General features: G+C 40.5%; 9 non-coding genes across 9 annotated transcripts; all 9 read left to right on the top strand.

Moving 5' to 3' along the window:
* TRNASTOP-UCA (transfer RNA opal suppressor (anticodon UCA)) lies at positions 1–86 on the top strand. The gene has a single exon. It is a non-coding gene; the product is annotated as a tRNA-Sec (tRNA).
* Positions 87–2184: 2098 nt separating this feature from the next.
* Positions 2185–2271, top strand: TRNASTOP-UCA (transfer RNA opal suppressor (anticodon UCA)). The gene has a single exon. It is a non-coding gene; the product is annotated as a tRNA-Sec (tRNA).
* Positions 2272–4301: 2030 nt separating this feature from the next.
* Positions 4302–4388, top strand: TRNASTOP-UCA (transfer RNA opal suppressor (anticodon UCA)). Its single transcript has one exon. It is a non-coding gene; the product is annotated as a tRNA-Sec (tRNA).
* Positions 4389–6631: 2243 nt separating this feature from the next.
* On the top strand, positions 6632–6718 carry TRNASTOP-UCA (transfer RNA opal suppressor (anticodon UCA)). The gene has a single exon. It is a non-coding gene; the product is annotated as a tRNA-Sec (tRNA).
* Positions 6719–8752: 2034 nt separating this feature from the next.
* On the top strand, positions 8753–8839 carry TRNASTOP-UCA (transfer RNA opal suppressor (anticodon UCA)). The gene has a single exon. It is a non-coding gene; the product is annotated as a tRNA-Sec (tRNA).
* A 2034-nt stretch (positions 8840–10873) lies between these two features.
* Positions 10874–10960, top strand: TRNASTOP-UCA (transfer RNA opal suppressor (anticodon UCA)). Its single transcript has one exon. It is a non-coding gene; the product is annotated as a tRNA-Sec (tRNA).
* A 2279-nt stretch (positions 10961–13239) lies between these two features.
* Positions 13240–13326, top strand: TRNASTOP-UCA (transfer RNA opal suppressor (anticodon UCA)). The gene has a single exon. It is a non-coding gene; the product is annotated as a tRNA-Sec (tRNA).
* Positions 13327–15148: 1822 nt separating this feature from the next.
* TRNASTOP-UCA (transfer RNA opal suppressor (anticodon UCA)) lies at positions 15149–15235 on the top strand. The gene has a single exon. It is a non-coding gene; the product is annotated as a tRNA-Sec (tRNA).
* Positions 15236–17269: 2034 nt separating this feature from the next.
* On the top strand, positions 17270–17356 carry TRNASTOP-UCA (transfer RNA opal suppressor (anticodon UCA)). The gene has a single exon. It is a non-coding gene; the product is annotated as a tRNA-Sec (tRNA).
* The last annotated feature ends 2012 nt before the right edge of the window (positions 17357–19368 follow it).

Raw genomic sequence — 19368 nt, forward strand, 5'->3', positions numbered from 1 at the left:
GCCCGGATGAACCTCAGTGGTCTGGGGTGCAGGCTTCATTCCTGTAGCTGTCTAGCGACAGATTGGTTCAATTCCACCTTCGGGCGAGGCAGCATTTGTGATGGGCTGCCCATTGTCAGGGTAACTGATACATATGCTTTTTGTCAATTCTGTTTATGTTCACAACTTGTAGAACACAATATTTGGTAACTACATTTTAAGCCGACACGTGTTTTCTTCTCTGTTTTCAAGGCCACGTCACAATTTAAGATCAAAGAGTATCCGAGAGAATTACTTGTTAAATAGTAGCCAGCGCTCTGAGGGGCGATTCACCTGGGCACCCCAGCAAGTCATGAAAGGAAGGTATGCATTTAACACAGTGTAGATTGGAGAATCTGACATTAATAATCTGAGAGATTGGGAAGAGATAGTGTCCGATACTAATGAAATGAAGGCAGTGAGGTTCATCAATGGAATGAGGGTATCACCTTTGGCAATATCAAAGTAAATGGTCATCTATCTGCTCCCATAGATGCCCCCGGTACTGGGGAAGGACCACTGAACCCCATCCTCACTCCACGGAGTAGGCACTTTACTTCTTTGTTGCAGACTTTACTCACAGATCTTGGAGTCTCACAGTCTTTCTGTGCACCCAATATAAACAAATGAATAAATAAATACATGAATACATATGTATAATGAATCCTGCAAAATGAATTTGCCTCTAGGCTATCCAATTTTTAGGGCCAGATAATGGACCCTGAGGCCCAATGACATAAAACGATATCCTCAGAATTATACCATTCCATCACATTTGGAAACTAGGATTAAAAAGACATTTTGTACAACAAAAATCTAACCTCCTTACTTCGTCCTCTCATCTGGAGTGATCCAGCAGAGCAAAAAACATGTTGCAGCATAACCTGATTAATAGAGTGTTTTAAGTCTCCCCCAGTATATGTCTACCCATTTCCCGGCAAAGGTGAAAAAACTGCCACACAATTTATGTTAAAGTGTCTTGGCCTTTTCTTTCCACAAGTCATTTTGAGGTGTCTTGGACTTTCCTTTCCATGAGTCATGTTGTGGTGTCTTGATTTTTCCTTTCCATGAGTCATGTTGTGGTGTCTTGGCTTTCCTTTACACCAGTCATGTTGTGGTGTCTTCGGCTTTCCTTTACATGAGTCATGTTGTGGTGCCATGGCTTTCCTTTACACTAGTCATGTTGTGGTGTCTTGGCTTGCCTTTTCATGAGTCACATTGTGGTGTCTTGGCTTTCCTTTACATGAGTCATGTTGTGGTATCTTGACTTTCCTTTACACAAGTCATGTTGTGGTGTCTTGGCTTTCCTTTACACAAGTCATGTTGTGTTTTCTTGAACTATCCTTTACACAAGTCATGTTATGGTGTCTTGGTCTTTCCTTTACAGCATTCATGTTGTGTTATATTGGACTTTCCTTATCACAAGTCATGGTGTTTCCTTTACCCGAGTCATATTTTGTTGTCTTGGACTTTCCTTTAAACGAGCCATGCTGTGGTGTCTTCAGCTTTCCATGAGTTATCTTGTGGTATCTTGGACTTTCCTTTACACAATTCATGTTGTGGTGTCTTGGCTTTCCTTGACATGAGTCATGTTGTGTTGTCTTGATCTTCCTTTTACACAATTCATGTTGTGGTGTCTTGGCTTTCTTTTACGCAATTCATGTTGTTTTGTTTTGGCTTTCCTTTACACAAGTCATGTTGTGGTGTTTTGGCTTTCCTTTACACAAGTCATGTTTTGGTGTCTTGCTCTTTCCGTTCAAGGAGTCAGAGAGAGTGAGAGAACAGAGTAAGGCTTTAATAATGTATGTTTCTTCTGTGTTCTGTAAACTCAAATCAGCACGACCTTTCCTCTTCTATTGTTGTTAACGCTGACATTCGCTATGATTTATCTGAACTTTGTCCACATTATAAGAAAGGTTGGCAGCAAATCTCGTTTACCCAGAAATCCTGTCTCTGTTTTTCATACAATCAAAGGTTCATATTCTGAACTTTTGACTAAATCAGTGCATGAAAATAAAGACAAATCAAAAATAGAGCTGAGCCCAGAACTTCAATAAATAGTGGACATTGATAGCTAGGCGGATTACATATTTTAGCCCGCACCCTACCTGTAAAAGAGTATGTATTCTTGTGATATACTTACCTGTTTTGCTATAATGTTTCTTTGCCCGGATGAACCTCAGTGGTCTGGGGTGCAGGCTTCAAACCTGTAGCTGTCCAGCGACAGAGTGGTTCAATTCCACCTTCTGGGCGAAGCAGCATTTGTTGCGGGCTGCCCATTGTCAGGGTAACTGATAGATATTTTTTTGTCAATTCTGTTTATGTTTACAACTTGTAGAAGACAATATTTGGTAACTACATTTTCAGCAGCCCAGCCGACACGTGTTTTCTTCTCTGTTTTCAAGGCCACGTCACCATTTAAGATCAAAGAGTATCCAAAAGAATTACTTGTTAAATAGTAGCCAGCGCTCTGAGGAGCGATTCACCTGGGCACCCCAGCAGTCATGAAAGGAAGGTATGCATTAAACACAGTGTAGATTGGAGAATCTGACATTAATAATCTGAGAGATTGGGAAGAGATAGTGTCCGATACTAATGAAATGAAGGCAGTGACGTTCATCAATGGAATAAGGGTATCACCTTTGACAATATCAAAGTAAATGGTCATCTATCTGCTCCCATAGATGCCCCCGGTACTGGGGAAGGACCACTGAACCCCATCCTCACTGCACGGAGTAGGCACTTTACTTCTTTGTTGCAGACTTTACTCACAGATCTTGGAGTCTCACTGTCTTTCTGTGCACCCAATATAAACAAATGAATAAATAAATACATGAATACATATGTATAATGAATCCTGCAAAATGAATTTGCCTCTAGGCTATCCCATTTTTAGAGCCAGATAATGAACCCTGAGGCCCAATGACATAACACGATATCCTCAGGATTATACCATTCCATCACATTTGGAAACTAGGATTAAAAAGACATTTTGTACAACAAAAATCTAACCTCCTTACCTCGTCCTCTCATCTGGAGTGATCCAGCAGAGCAAAAAACATGTGTCAGCATAACCTGATTAATAGAGTGTTTTAAGTCTCCCCCAGTATATGTCTACCCATTTCCCGGCAAAAGGGAAAAAACTGCCACACAATTTATGTTAAAGTATCTTGGGCTTTTCTTTCCACAAGTTGTTTTGAGGTGTCTTGAGCTTTCCTTCCATGAGTCATGTTGTGGTGTCTTCGGCTTTCATTTACACGAGTCATGTTGTGGTGCCATGGCTTTCCTTTACACAAGTCATGTTGTGGTGTCTTGGCTTGCCTCTTCATGAGTCACGTTGTGGTGTCTTGGCTTTTCTTTACACGAGTAATGTTGTGGTGTCTTGACTTTCCTTTTCACAAGTCATGTTGTGGTGTCTTGGCTTTCCTTTACACAAGTCATGTTGTATTTTCTTGAACTATCCTTTACACAGGTCATGTTATGGTGTCTTGGTCTTTCCTTTACAGCATTCATGTTGTGTTGTCTTGGATTTTTCTTACCACAAGTCATGGTGTTTCCTTTACCCGAGTCATGTTTTGTTGTCTTGGACTTTCCTTTACACGAGCCATGCTGTGTGTCTTCAGCTTTCCATGAGTTATGTTGTGGTATCCTGGAATTTCCTTTACACAATTCATGTTGTGGTGTCTTGGCTTTCCTTGACATGAGACATGTTGTGTTGTCTTGATCTTCCTTTTACACAATTCATGTTGTGGTGTCTTGGCTTTCTTTTACGCAATTCATGTTGTGGTGTTTTGGCTTTCCTTTACACAAGTCATGTTGTGGTGTTTTGGCTTTCCTTTACACAAGTCATATTTTGGTGTCTTGCTCTTTGCTTCAAGGAGTCAGAGAGAGTGAGAGAACAGAGTAAGGCTTTAATAATGTCTGTTTATTATGTGTTCTGTAAACTCAAATCAGCATGGCCTTTCCTTTTCTATTGTTGTTAACGCTGACATTAGCAATGATTTATATGAACTTTGTCCACATTATAAGAAAGGGTGGCAGCAAGTCTTGTTTACCCAGAAATCCTGTCTCTGTTTTGCATTTAATCAAAGGTTCATATTCTGAACTTTTGACTAAATCAGTGCATGAAAATAAAGACAAATCAAAAATAGAGCTAAGCCCAGAACTTCAATAAATAGTGGACATTGATAGCTAGGCGGATTACACATTTTGACCCGCACCCTACCTGTAAAAGCGTATGTATTCTTGTGATATATATACCTGTTTTGCTATAATGTTTCTTTGCCCAGATGAACCTCAGTGGTCTGGGGTGCAGGCTTCAAACCTGTAGCTGTCTAGTGACAGAGTGGTTCAATTCCACCTTCTGGGCGAGGCAGCATTTGTGATGGGCTGCCCATTGTCAGGGTAACTGAAACATATGCTTTTTGTCAATTCTGTTTATGTTCACAACTTGTAGAACACAATATTTGGTAACTACATTTTCAGCTGCCCAGCCGACACGTGTTTTCTTCTCTGTTTTCAAGGCCACGTCACAATTTAAGATCAAAGAGTATCCGAGAGAATTACTTGTTAAATAGTAGCCAGCGCTCTGAGGAGCGATTCACCTGGGCACCCCAGCAAGTCATGAAAGGAAGGTATGCATTTAACACAGTGTAGATTGGAGAATCTGACATTAATAATCTGAGAGATTGGGAAGAGATAGTGTCCGATAATAATGAAATGAAGGCAGTGACGTTCATCAATGGAATGAGGGTATCACCTTTGACAATATCAAAGTAAATTGTTATCTATCTGCTCCCATAGATGCCCCCGGTACTGGGGAAGGACCACTGAACCCCATCCTCACTCCACGAGTAGGCACTTTACTTCTTTGTTGCAGACTTTACTCACAGATCTTGGAGTCTCACAGTCTTTCTGTGCACCCAATATAAACAAATGAATAAATAAATACATGAATACATATGTATAATGAATCCTGCAAAATGAATTTGCCTCTAGGCTATCCCATTTTTGGGCCAGATAATGGACCCTGAGGCCCAATGACATAAAACGATATCCTCAGGATTATACCATTCCATCACATTTGGAAACTAGGATTAAAAAGACATTTTGTACAACAAAAATCTAACCTCCTTACCTCGTCCTCTCATCTGGAGTGATCCAACAGAGCAAAAAACATGTGTCAGCATAACCTGATTAATAGAGTGTTTTAAGTCTCCCCCAGTATATGTCTACTCATTTCCCGGCAAAAGGGAAAAAACTGCCACACAATTTATGTTAAAGTGTCTTGGGCTTTTCTTTCCACAAGTCGTTTTGAGGTGTCTTGAGCTTTCCTTCCATGAGTCATGTTGTGGTGTCTTCAGCTTTCATTTACACGAGTCATGTTGTGGTGCCATGGCTTTCCTTTCCACAAGTCATGTTGTGGTGTCTTGGCTTGCCTTTTCATGAGTCACGTTGTGGTGTCTTGGCTTTCCTTTACATGAGTAATGTTGTGGTGTCTTGACTTTCCTTTACACAAGTCAGGTTGTGGTTTCTTGGTTTTTCCTTTCCATGAGTCATGTTGTGGTGTCTTGGCTTTCCTTTACACAAGTCATGTTGTGGTGTCTTCGGCTTTCCTTTACACAAATCATGTTGTGGTGCCATGGCTTTCCTTTACACAAGTCATGTTGTGGTGTCTTGGCTTGCCTTTTCATGAGTCACGTTGTGGTGTCTTGGCTTTCCTTTACACGAGTCATGTTGTGGTATCTTGACTTTCCTTTACACAAGTCATGTTGTGGTGTCTTGGCTTTCCTTTTCACAAGTCATGTTGTGTTTTCTTGAACTATCCTTTACACAAGTAATGTATTGTGTCTTGGTCTTTCCTTTACAGCATTCATGTTGTGTTGTCTTGGACTTTCCTTATCACAAGTCATGGCGTTTCCTTTACCCGAGTCATGTTTTGTTGTCTTGGACTTTCCTTTAGACGAGCCATGCTGTGGTGTCTTCAGCTTTCCATGAGTTATGTTGCGGTATCTTGGACTTTCCTTTACACAATTCATGTTGTGGTGTCTTGGCTTTCCTTGACATGAGTCATGTTGTGTTGTCTTGATCTTCCTTTTACACAATTCATGTTGTGGTGTTTTGGCTTTCCTTTACACAAGTCATGATGTGGGGTTTTGGCTTTCCTTTACACAAGTCATGTTTTGGTGTCTTGCTCTTTCCGTTCAAGGAGTCAGAGAGAGTGAGAGAACAGAGTAAGGCTTTAATAATGTCTGTTTCTTCTGTGTTCTGTAAACTCAAATCAGCACGGCCTTTCCTCTTCTATTGTTGTTAACGCTGACATTAGCAATGATTTATCTGAACTTTGTCCACATTATAAGAAAGGTTGGAAGCAAATCTTGTTTACCCAGAAATCCTGTCTCTGTTTTGCATACAATCAAAGGTTCATATTCTGAACTTTTGACTAAATCAGTGCATGAAAATGAAGACAAATCAAAAATAGAGCTGAGCCCAGAACTTTAATAAATAGTGGACATTGATAGCTAGGCGGATTACATATTTTGGCCCGCACCCTACCTGTAAAAGAGTATGTATTCTCTTGATATATATACCTGTTTTGCTATAATGTTTCTTTGCCCGGATGAACCTCAGTGGTCTGGGGTGCAGGCTTCAAACCTGTAGCTGTCTAGCGACAGAGTGGTTCAATTCCACCTTCTGGGCGAGGCAGCATTTGTGATGGGCTGCCCATTGTCAGGGTAACTGATACATATGCTTTTTGTCAATTCTGTTTATGTTCACAACTTGTAGAACACAATATTTGGTAACTACATTTTCAGCTGCCCAGCCGACACGTGTTTTCTTCTCTGTTTTCAAGGCCACGTCGCAATTTAAGATCAAAGAGTATCCAAGAGAATTACTTGTTAAATAGTAGCCAGCGCTCTGAGGAGCGATTCACCTGGGCACCCCAGCAAGTCATGAAAGAAAGGTATGCATTTAACACAGTGTAGATTGGAGGATCTGACATTAATAATCTGAGAGATTGGGAAGAGATAGTGTCCGATACTAATGAAATGAAGGCAGTGACGTTCATCAATGGAATGAGGGTATCACCTTTGACAATATCAAAGTAAATGGTCATCTATTTGCTCCCATAGATGCCCCCGGTACTGGGGAAGGATCACTGAACCCCATCCTCACTCCACGGAGTAGGCACTTTACTTCTTTGTTGCAGACTTTACTCACAGATCTTGGAGTCTCACAGTCTTTCTGTGCACCCAATATAAACAAATGAATAAATAAATACATGAATACATATGTATAATGAATCCTGCAAAATGAATTTGCCTCTAGGCTATCCCATTTTTAGGGCCAGATAATGGACCCTGAGGCCCAATGACATAAAACGATATCCTCAGGATTATACCATTACATCACATTTGGAAACTAGGATTAAAAAGACATTTTGTACAACAAAAATCTAACCTCCTTACCTCGTCCTCTCATCTGGAGTGCTCCAGCAGAGCAAAAAACATGTGTCAGCATAACCTGATTAATAGAGTGTTTTAAGTCTCCCCCAGTATATGTCTACCCATTTCCCGGCAAAAGGGAAAAAACTGCCACACAATTTATGTTAAAGTGTCTTGGGCTTTTCTTTCCACAAGTCGTTTTGAGGTGTCTTGAGCTTTCCTTCCATGAGTCATGTTGTGGTGTCTTCGGCTTTCATTTGCACGAGTCATGTTGTGGTGCAATGGCTTTCCTTTACACAAGTCATGTTGTGGTGTCTTGACTTGCCTTTTCATGAGTCACGTTGTGGTGTCTTGGCTTTCCTTTACACGAGTAATGTTGTGGTGTCTTGACTTTCCTTTTCACAAGTCATGTTGTGGTGTCTTGGCTTTCCTTTACACAAATCATGTTGTATTTTCTTGAACTATCCTTTACACAAGTCATGTTATGGTGTCTTGGTCTTTCATTCACAGCATTCATGTTGTGTTGTCTAGGATTTTTCTTACCACAAGTCATGGTGTTTCCTTTACCCAAGTCATGTTTTGTTGTCTTGGACTTTCCTTTACACGAGCCATGCTGTGGTGTCTTCAGCTTTCCATGAGTTATGTTGTGGTATCCTAGAATTTCCTTTACACAATTTATGTTGTGGTGTCTTGGCTTTCCTTGACATGAGTCATGTTGTGTTGTCTTGATCTTCCTTTTACACAATTCATGTTGTGGTGTCTTGGCTTTCTTTTACGCAATTCATGTTGTGGTGTTTTGGCTTTCCTTTACACAAGTCATGTTGTGGTGTTTTGGCTTTCCTTTACACAAGTCATATTTTGGTGTCTTGCTCTTTCCGTTCAAGGAGTCAGAGAGAGTGAGAGAACAGAGTAAGGCTTTAATAATGTCTGTTTATTCTGTGTTCTGTAAACTCAAATCAGCATGGCCTTTCCTATTCTATTGTTGTTAACGCTGACTTTAGCAATGATTTATCTGAACTTTGTCCACATTATAAGAAAGGGTGGCAGCAAGTTTCGTTTACCCAGAAATCCTGTGTCTGTTTTGCATACAATCAAAGGTTCATATTCTGAACTTTTGACTAAATCAGTGCATGAAAATAAAGACAGATCAAAAATAGAGCTGAGCCCAGAACTTCAATAAATAGTGGACATTGATAGCTAGGCGGATTACACATTTTGGCCGGCACCCTACCTGTAAAAGCGTATGTATTCTTGTGATATATATACCTGTTTTGCTATAATGTTTCTTTGCCTGGATGAACCTCAGTGGTCTGGGGTGCAGGCTTCAAACCTGTAGCTGTCTAGCGACAGAGTGGTTCAATTCCACCTTCTGTGCGAGGCAGCATTTGTGATGGGCTGCCCATTGTCAGGGTAACTGATACATATGCTTTTTGTCAATTCTGTTTATGTTCACAACTTGTTGAACACAATATTTGGTAACTACATTTTCAGCTGCCCAGCCGACACGTGTTTTCTTCTCTGTTTTCAAGGCCACGTCGCAATTTAAGATCAAAGAGTATCCAAGAGAATTACTTGTTAAATAGTAGCCAGCGCTCTGAGGAGCGATTCACCTGGGCACCCCAGCAAGTCATGAAAGAAAGGTATGCATTTAACACAGTGTAGATTGGAGGATCTGACATTAATAATCTGAGAGATTGGGAAGAGATAGTGTCCGATACTAATGAAATGAAGGCAGTGACGTTCATCAATGGAATGAGGGTATCACCTTTGACAATATCAAAGTAAATGGTCATCTATTTGCTCCCATAGATGCCCCCGGTACTGGGGAAGGATCACTGAACCCCATCCTCACTCCACGGAGTAGGCACTTTACTTCTTTGTTGCAGACTTTACTCACAGATCTTGGAGTCTCACAGTCTTTCTGTGCACCCAATATAAACAAATGAATAAATAAATACATGAATACATATGTATAATGAATCCTGCAAAATGAATTTGCCTCTAGGCTATCCCATTTTTAGGGCCAGATAATGGACCCTGAGGCCCAATGACATAAAACGATATCCTCAGGATTATACCATTACATCACATTTGGAAACTAGGATTAAAAAGACATTTTGTACAACAAAAATCTAACCTCCTTACCTCGTCCTCTCATCTGGAGTGCTCCAGCAGAGCAAAAAACATGTGTCAGCATAACCTGATTAATAGAGTGTTTTAAGTCTCCCCCAGTATATGTCTACCCATTTCCCGGCAAAAGGGAAAAAACTGCCACACAATTTATGTTAAAGTGTCTTGGGCTTTTCTTTCCACAAGTCGTTTTGAGGTGTCTTGAGCTTTCCTTCCATGAGTCATGTTGTGGTGTCTTCGGCTTTCATTTGCACGAGTCATGTTGTGGTGCAATGGCTTTCCTTTACACAAGTCATGTTGTGGTGTCTTGGCTTGCCTTTTCATGAGTCACGTTGTGGTGTCTTGGCTTTCCTTTACACGAGTAATGTTGTGGTGTCTTGACTTTCCTTTTCACAAGTCATGTTGTGGTGTCTTGGCTTTCCTTTACACAAATCATGTTGTATTTTCTTGAACTATCCTTTACACAAGTCATGTTATGGTGTCTTGGTCTTTCATTTACAGCATTCATGTTGTGTTGTCTTGGATTTTTCTTACCACAAGTCATGGTGTTTCCTTTACCCGAGTCATGTTTTGTTGTCTTGGACTTTCCTTTACACGAGCCATGCTGTGGTGTCTTCAGCTTTCCATGAGTTATGTTGTGGTATCCTAGAATTTCCTTTACACAATTTATGTTGTGGTGTCTTGGCTTTCCTTGACATGAGTCATGTTGTGTTGTCTTGATCTTCCTTTTACACAATTCATGTTGTGGTGTCTTGGCTTTCTTTTACGCAATTCATGTTGTGGTGTTTTGGCTTTCCTTTACACAAGTCATGTTGTGGTGTTTTGGCTTTCCTTTACACAAGTCATATTTTGGTGTCTTGCTCTTTCCGTTCAAGGAGTCAGAGAGAGTGAGAGAACAGAGTAAGGCTTTAATAATGTCTGTTTATTCTGTGTTCTGTAAACTCAAATCAGCATGGCCTTTCCTATTCTATTGTTGTTAACGCTGACACTAGCAATGATTTATCTGAACTTTGTCCACATTATAAGAAAGGGTGGCAGCAAGTCTTGTTTACCCAGAAATCTTGTCTCTGTTTTGCATACAATCAAAGGTTCATATTCTGAACTTTTGACTAAATCAGTGCATGAAAATAAAGACAAATCAAAAATAGAGCTGAGCCCAGAACTTCAATAAATAGTGGACATTGATAGCTAGGCGAATTACACATTTTGGCCCGCACACTACCTGTAAAAGCGTATGTATTCTTGTGATATATATACCTGTTTTGCTATAATGTTTCTTTGCCCGGATGAACCTCAGTGGTCTGGGGTGCAGGCTTCAAACCTGTAGCTGTCTAGCGACAGAGTGGTTCAATTCCACCTTCTGGGCGAGGCAGCATTTGTGATGGGCTGCCCATTGTCAGGGTAACTGAAACATATGCTTTTTGTCAATTCTGTTTATGTTCACAACTTGTAGAACACAATATTTGGTAACTACATTTTCAGCAGCCCAGCCGACACGTGTTTTCTTCTCTGTTTTCAAGGCCACGTCACAATTTAAGATCAAAGAGTATCCGAGAGAATTACTTGTTAAATAGTAGCCAGCGCTCTGAGGAGCGATTCACCTGGGCACCCCAGCAATTCATGAAAGGAAGGTATGCATTTAACACAGTGTAGATTGGAGAATCTGACATTAATAATCTGAGAGATTGGGAAGAGATAGTGTCCGATACTAATGAAATGAAGGCAGTGACGTTCATCAATGGAATGAGGGTATCACCTTTGACAATATCAAAGTAAATGGTCATCTATCTGCTCCCATAGATGCCCCCGGTACTGGGGAAGGACCACTGAACCCCATCCTCACTCCACGAGTAGGCACTTTACTTCTTTGTTGCAGACTTTACTCACAGATCTTGGAGTCTCACAGTCTTTCTGTGCACCCAATATAAACAAATGAATAAATAAATACATGAATACATATGTATAATGAATCCTGCAAAATGAATTTGCCTCTAGGCTATCCCATTTTTGGGCCAGATAATGGACCCTGAGGCCCAATGACATAAAACGATATCCTCAGGATTATACCATTCCATCACATTTGGAAACTAGGATTAAAAAGACATTTTGTACAACAAAAATCTAACCTCCTTACCTCGTCCTCTCATCTGGAGTGATCCAGCAGAGCAAAAAACATGTGTCAGCATAACCTGATTAATAGAGTGTTTTAAGTCTCCCCCGGTATATGTCTACTCATTTCCCGGCAAAAGGGAAAAAACTGCCACACAATTTATGTTAAAGTGTCTTGGGCTTTTCTTTCCACAAGTCGTTTTGAGGTGTCTTGAGCTTTCCTTCCATGAGTCATGTTGTGGTGTCTTCGGCTTTCATTTACACGAGTCATGTTGTGGTGCCATGGCTTTCCTTTCCACAAGTCATGTTGTGGTGTCTTAGCTTGCCTTTTCATGAGTCACGTTGTGGTGTCTTGGCTTTCCTTTACACGAGTAATGTTGTGGTGTCTTGACTTTCCTTTACACAAGTCATGTTGTGATGTCTTGGTTTTTCCTTTCCATGAGTCATGTTGTGGTGTCTTGGCTTTCCTTTACACAAGTCATGTTGTGGTGTCTTCGGCTTTCCTTTACACAAATCATGTTGTGGTGCCATGGCTTTCCTTTACACAAGTCATGTTGTGGTGTCTTGGCTTGCATTTTCATGAGTCACGTTGTGGTGTCTTGGCTTTCCTTTACACGAGTCATGTTGTGGTATCTTGACTTTCCTTTACACAAGTCATGTTGTGCTGTCTTGGCTTTCCTTTACACAAGTCATGTTGTGTTTTCTTGAACTATCCTTTACACAAGTCATGTTATTGTGTCTTGGTCTTTCCTTTACAGCATTCATGTTGTGTTGTCTTGGACTTTCCTTATCACAAGTCATGGCGTTTCCTTTACCCGAGTCATGTTTTGTTGTCTTGGACTTTCCTTTAGACGAGCCATGCTGTGGTGTCTTCAGCTTTCCATGAGTTATGTTGCGGTATCTTGGACTTTCCTTTACACAATTCATGTTGTGGTGTCTTGGCTTTCCTTGACATGAGTCATGTTGTGTTGTCTTGATCTTCCTTTTACACAATTCATGTTGTGGTGTCTTGGCTTTTTTTTACGCAATTCATGTTGTGGTGTTTTGGCTTTCCTTTACACAAGTCATGTTGTGGTGTTTTGGCTTTCCTTTACACAAGTCATGTTTTGGTGTCTTGCTCTTTCCGTTCAAGGAGTCAGAGAGAGTGAGAGAACAGAGTAAGGCTTTAATAATGTCTGTTTCTTCTGTGTTCTGTAAACTCAAATCAGCACGGCCTTTCCTCTTCTATTGTTGTTAACGCTGACATTAGCAATGATTTATCTGAACTTTGTCCACATTATAAGAAAGGTTGGAAGCAAATCTCGTTTACCCAGAAATCCTGTCTCTGTTTTGCATACAATCAAAGGTTCATATCCTGAACATTTGACTAAATCAGTGCATGAAAATAAAGACAAATCAAAAATAGAGCTGAGCCCAGAACTTCAATAAATAGTGGACATTGATAGCTAGGCGGATTACATATTTTGGCCCGCACCCTACCTGTAAAAGAGTATGTATTCTTGTGATATACTTACCTGTTTTGCTATAATGTTTCGTTGCCCGGATGAACCTCAGTGGTCTGGGGTGCAGGCTTCAAACCTGTAGCTGTCTAGCGACAGAGTGGTTCAATTCTACCTTCTGGGCGAAGCAGCATTTGTTATGGGCTGCCCATTGTCAGGGTAACTGATACATATTTTTTTGTCAATTCTGTTTATGTTCACAACTTGTAGAAGACAATATTTGGTAACTACATTTTCAGCAGCCCATCCGACACGTGTTTTCTTCTCTGTTTTCAAGGCCACGTCACCATTTAAGATCAAAGAGTATCCGAGAGAATTACTTGTTAAATAGTAGCCAGCGCTCTGAGGAGCGATTCACCTGGGCACCCCAGCAAGTCATGAAAGGAAGGTAGGCATTAAACACAGTGTAGATTGGAGAATCTGACATTAATAATCTGAGAGATTGGGAAGAGATAGTGTCCGATACTAATGAAATGAAGGCAGTGACGTTCATCAATGGAATGAGGGTATCACCTTTGACAATATCAAAGTAAATGGTCATCTATATGCTCCCATAGATGCCCCCGGTACTGGGGAAGGACCACTGAACCCCATCCTCACTCCACGGAGTAGGCACTTTACTTCTTTGTTGCAGACTTTACTCACAGATCTTGGAGTCTCACAGTCTTTCTGTGCACCCAATATAAACAAATGAATAAATAAATACATGAATACATATGTATAATGAATCCTGCAAAATGAATTTGCCTCTAGGCTATCCCATTTTTAGGGCCAGATAATGGACCCTGAGGCCCAATGACATAAAACGATATCCTCAGGATTATACCATTCCATCACATTTGGAAACTAGGATTAAAAAGACATTTTGTACAACAAAAATCTAACCTCCTTACCTCGTCCTCTCATCTGGAGTGATCCAGAAGAGCAAAAAACATGTTGCAGCATAACCTGATTAATAGAGTGTTTTAAATCTCCCCCAGTATATGTCTACCCATTCCCCGGCAAAAGGGAAAAAACTGCCACACAATTTATGTTAAAGTGTCTTGGGCTTTTCTTTCCACAAGTCGTTTTGAGGTGTCTTGGACTTTCCTTTCCATGAGTCATGTTGTGGTGTCTTCGGCTTTCATTTACACGAGTCATGTTGTGGTGCCATGGCTTTCCTTTACAGCATTCATGTTGTGTTGTCTTGGATTTTTCTTACCACAAGTCATGGTGTTTCCTTTACCCGAGTCATGTTTTGTTGTCTTGGACTTTCCTTTACACGAGCCATGCTGTGGTGTCTTCAGCTTTCCATGAGTTATGTTGTGGTATCCTGGAATTTCCTTTTCACAATTCATGTTGTGGTGTCTTGGCTTTCCTTGACATGAGTCATGTTGTGTTGTCTTGATCTTCCTTTTACACAATTCATGTTGTGGTGTCTTGGCTTTCTTTTACGCAATTCATGTTGTGGTGTTTTGGCTTTCCTTTACACAAGTCATGTTGTGGTGTTTTGGCTTTCCTTTACACAAGTCATATTTTGGTGTCTTGCTCTTTCCGTTCAAGGAGTCAGAGAGAGTGAGAGAACAGAGTAAGGCTTTAATAATGTCTGTTTATTCTGTGTTCTGTAAACTCAAATCAGCATGGCCTTTCCTATTCTATTGTTGTTAACGCTGACTTTAGCAATGATTTATCTGAACTTTGTCCACATTATAAGAAAGGGTGGCAGCAAGTCTCGTTTAACCAGAAATCCTGTCTCTGTTTTGCATACAATCAAAGGTTCATATTCTGAACTTTTGACTAAATCAGTGCATGAAAATAAAGACAGATCAAAAATAGAGCTGAGCCCAGAACTTCAATAAATAGTGGACATTGATAGCTAGGCGGATTACACATTTTGGCCCGCACCCTACCTGTAAAAGCGTATGTATTCTTGTGATATATATACCTGTTTTGCTATAATGTTTCTTTGCCCGGATGAACCTCAGTGGTCTGGGGTGCAGGCTTCAAACCTGTAGCTGTCTAGCGACAGAGTGGTTCAATTCCACCTTCTGGGCGAGGCAGCATTTGTGATGGGCTGCCCATTGTCAGGGTAACTGATACATATGCTTTTTGTCAATTCTGTTTATGTTCACAACTTGTAGAACACAATATTTGGTAACTACATTTTCAGCTGCCCAGCCGACACGTGTTTTCTTCTCTGTTTTCAAGGCCACGTCACAATTTAAGATCAAAGAGTATCCGAGAGAATTACTTGTTAAATAGTAGCCAGTGCTCTGAGCAGCGATTCACCTGGGCACCCCAGCAAGTCATGAAAGGAAGGTATGCATTTAACACAGTGTAGATTGGAGGATCTGACATTAATAATCTGAGAGATTGGGAAGAGATAGTGTCCGATACTAATGAAATGAAGGCAGTGACGTTCATCAATGGAATGAGGGTATCACCTTTGACAATATCAAAGTAAATGGTCATCTATCTGCTCCCATAGATGCCCCCGGTACTGGGGAAGGATCACTGAACCCCATCCTCACTCCACGGAGTAGGCACTTTACTTCTTTGTTGCAGACTTTACTCACAGATCTTGGAGTCTCACAGTCTTTCTGTGCACCCAATATAAACAAATGAATAAATAAATACATGAATACACATGTATAATGAATCCTGCAAAATGAATTTGCCTCTAGGCTATCCCATTTTTAGGGCCAGATAATGGACCCTGAGGCCCAATGACATAAAACGATATCCTCAGGATTATACCATTCCATCACATTTGGAAACTAGGATTAAAAAGACATTTTGTACAACAAAAATCTAACCTCCTTACCTCGTCCTCTCATCTGGAGTGATCCAGCAGAGCAAAAAAAATGTGTCAGCATAACCTGATTAATAGAGTGTTTTAAGTCTCCCCCAGTATATGTCTACCCATTTCCCGGCAAAAGGGAAAAAACTGCCACACAATTTATGTTAAAGTGTCTTGGGCTTTTCTTTCCACAAGTCGTTTTGAGGTGTCTTGAGCTTTCCTTCCATGAGTCATGTTGTGGTGTCTTCGGCTTTCATTTGCACGAGTCATGTTGTGGTGCCATGGCTTTCCTTTACACAAGTCATGTTGTGGTGTCTTGGCTTGCCTTTTCATGAGTCACGTTGTGGTGTCTTGGCTTTCCTTTACACGAGTAATGTTGTGGTGTCTTGACTTTCCTTTTCACAAGTCATGTTGTGGTGTCTTGGCTTTCCTTTACACAAATCATGTTGTATTTTCTTGAACTATCCTTTACACAAGTCATGTTATGGTGTCTTGGTCTTTCATTTACAGCATTCATGTTGTGTTGTCTTGGATTTTTCTTACCACAAGTCCTGGTGTTTCCTTTACCCGAGTCATGTTTTGTTGTCTTGGACTTTCCTTTACACGAGCCATGCTGTGGTGTCTTCAGCTTTCCATGAGTTATGTTGTGGTGTCCTAGAATTTCCTTTACACAATTCATGTTGTGGTGTCTTGGCTTTCCTTGACATGAGTCATGTTGTGTTGCCTTGATCTTCCTTTTACACAATTCATGTTGTGGTGTCTTGGCTTTCTTTTACGCAATTCATGTTGTGGTGTTTTGGCTTTCCTTTACACAAGTCATGTTGTGGTGTTTTGGCTTTCCTTTACACAAGTCATATTTTGGTGTCTTGCTCTTTCCGTTCAAGGAGTCAGAGAGAGTGAGAGAACAGAGTAAGGCTTTAATAATGTCTGTTTATTCTGTGTTCTGTAAACTCAAATCAGCATGGCCTTTCCTATTCTATTGTTGTTAACGCTGACACTAGCAATGATTTATCTGAAGTTTGTCCACATTATAAGAAAGGGTGGCAGCAAGTCTTGTTTACCCAGAAATCCTGTCTCTGTTTTGCATACAATCAAAGGTTCATATTCTGAACTTTTGACTAAATCAGTGCATGAAAATAAAGACAAATCAAAAATAGAGCTGAGCCCAGAACTTCAATAAATAGTGGACATTGATAGCTAGGCGGATTACACATTTTGGCCCGCACCCTACCTGTAAAAGCGTATGTATTCTTGTGATATATATACCTGTTTTGCTATAATGTTTCTTTACCCGGATGAACCTCAGTGGTCTGGGGTGCAGGCTTCAAACCTGTAGCTGTCTAGCGACAAAGTGGTTCAATTCCAATTTTTGGGCGAGGCAGCATTTGTGATGGGCTGCCCATAGTCAGGGTAACTGAAACATATGCTTTTTGTCAATTCTGTTTATGTTCACAACTTGTAGAACACAATATTTGGTAACTACATTTTCAGCTGCCCAGCCGACACGTGTTTTCTTTTCTGTTTTCAAGGCCACGTCACAATTTAAGATCAAAGAGTATCCGAGAGAATTACTTGTTAAATAGTAGCCAGCGCTCTGAGGAGTGATTCACCTGGGCACCCCAGCAAGTCATGAAAGGAAGGTATGCATTAAACACAGTGTAGATTGGAGAATCTGACATTAATAATCTGAGAGATTGGGAAGAGATAGTGTCCGATACTAATGAATTGAAGGCAGTGACTTTCATCAATGGAATGAGGGTATCACCTTTGACAATATGAAAGTAAATGGTCATCTATCTGCTCCCATAGATGCTGCCGGTACTGGGGAAGGACCACTGAACCCCATCCTCACTCCATGGAGTAGGCACTTTACTTCTTTGTTGTAGACTTTACTCACAGATCTTGGAGTCTCACAGTCTTTCTGTGTACCCAATATAAACAAAGGAATAAATACATACATGAATACATATGTATAATGAATCCTGCAAAATGAATTTGCCTCTAGGCTATCCCATTTTTGGGCCAGATAATGGACCCTGAGGCCCAATGACATAAAACGATATCCTCAGGATTATACCATTCCATCACATTTGGAAACTAGGATTAAAAAGACATTTTGTACAACAAAAATCTAACCTCCTTACCTTGTCCTCTCATATGGAGTGATCCAGCAGAGCAAAAAACATGTTGCAGCATAACCTGATTAATAGAGTGTTTTAAGTCTCCCCCAGTATATGTCTACCCATTTCCCGGCAAAAGGGAAAAAACTGCCACACAATTTATGTTAGTGTCTTTGGCTTTTCTTTCCACAAGTCGTTTTGAGGTGTCTTGGACTTTCCTTTCCATGAGTCATGTTGCGGTGTCTTGGTTTTTCCTTTCCATGAGTCATGTTGTGGTGTCTTGGCTGTCCTTTACACAAGTCATGTTGTGGTGTCTTCGGCTTTCATTTTCATGAGTCATGTTGTGGTGCCATGGCTTTCCTTTACAGAAGTCATGTTGTGGTGTCTTGGCTTGCCTTTTCATGAGTCACATTGTGGTGTCTTGGCTTTCCTTTACACGAGTAATGTTGTGGTGTCTTGACTTTCCTTTACACAAGTCAAGTTGTGGTGTCTTGGCTTTCCTTTACACAAGTCATGTTGTATTTTATTGAACTATCCTTTACACAAGACATGTTATGGTGTCCTGGTCTTTCCTTTAAAGCATTCATGTTGTATTGTCTTGGATTTTTCTTACCACAAGTCATGGTGTTTCCTTTACCCGAGTCATGTTTTGTTGTCTTGGACTTTCCTTTACACGAGCCATGCTGTGGTGTCTTCAGCTTTCCATGAGTTATGTTGTGGTATCCTAGAATTTCCTTTACACAATTCATGTTGTGGTGTCTTGGCTTTCCTTGACATGAGTCATGTTGTGTTGTCTTGATCTTCCTTTTACACAATTCATGTTGTGGTGTCTTGGCTTTCTTTTACGCAATTCATGTTGTGGTGTTTTGGCTTTCCTTTATACAAGTCATGTTGTGGTGTTTTGGCTTTCCTTTACACAAGTCAGATTTTGGTGTCTTGCTCTTTCCGTTCAAGGAGTCAGAGAGAGTGAGAGAACAGAGTAAGGCTTTAATAATGTCTGTTTATTCTGTGTTCTGTAAACTCAAATCAGCATGGCCTTTCCTATTCTATTGTTGTTAACGCTGACACTAGCAATGATTTATCTGAAATTTGTCCACATTATAAGAAAGGGTGGCAGCAAGTCTTGTTTACCCAGAAATCCTGTCTCTGTTTTGCATACAATCAAAGGTTCATATTCTGAACTTTTTTTTTTCACAACCAATTTTATTGAGCAAATGAGCATCAAGAATGTGGCATCTCCACACACCGAGATCACCACAACAATATCA

Source organism: Lissotriton vulgaris, chromosome 5 (genome assembly GCF_964263255.1).
Source record: "Lissotriton vulgaris chromosome 5, aLisVul1.2, whole genome shotgun sequence".
NCBI classification, from domain to species: domain Eukaryota; kingdom Metazoa; phylum Chordata; class Amphibia; order Caudata; family Salamandridae; genus Lissotriton; species Lissotriton vulgaris.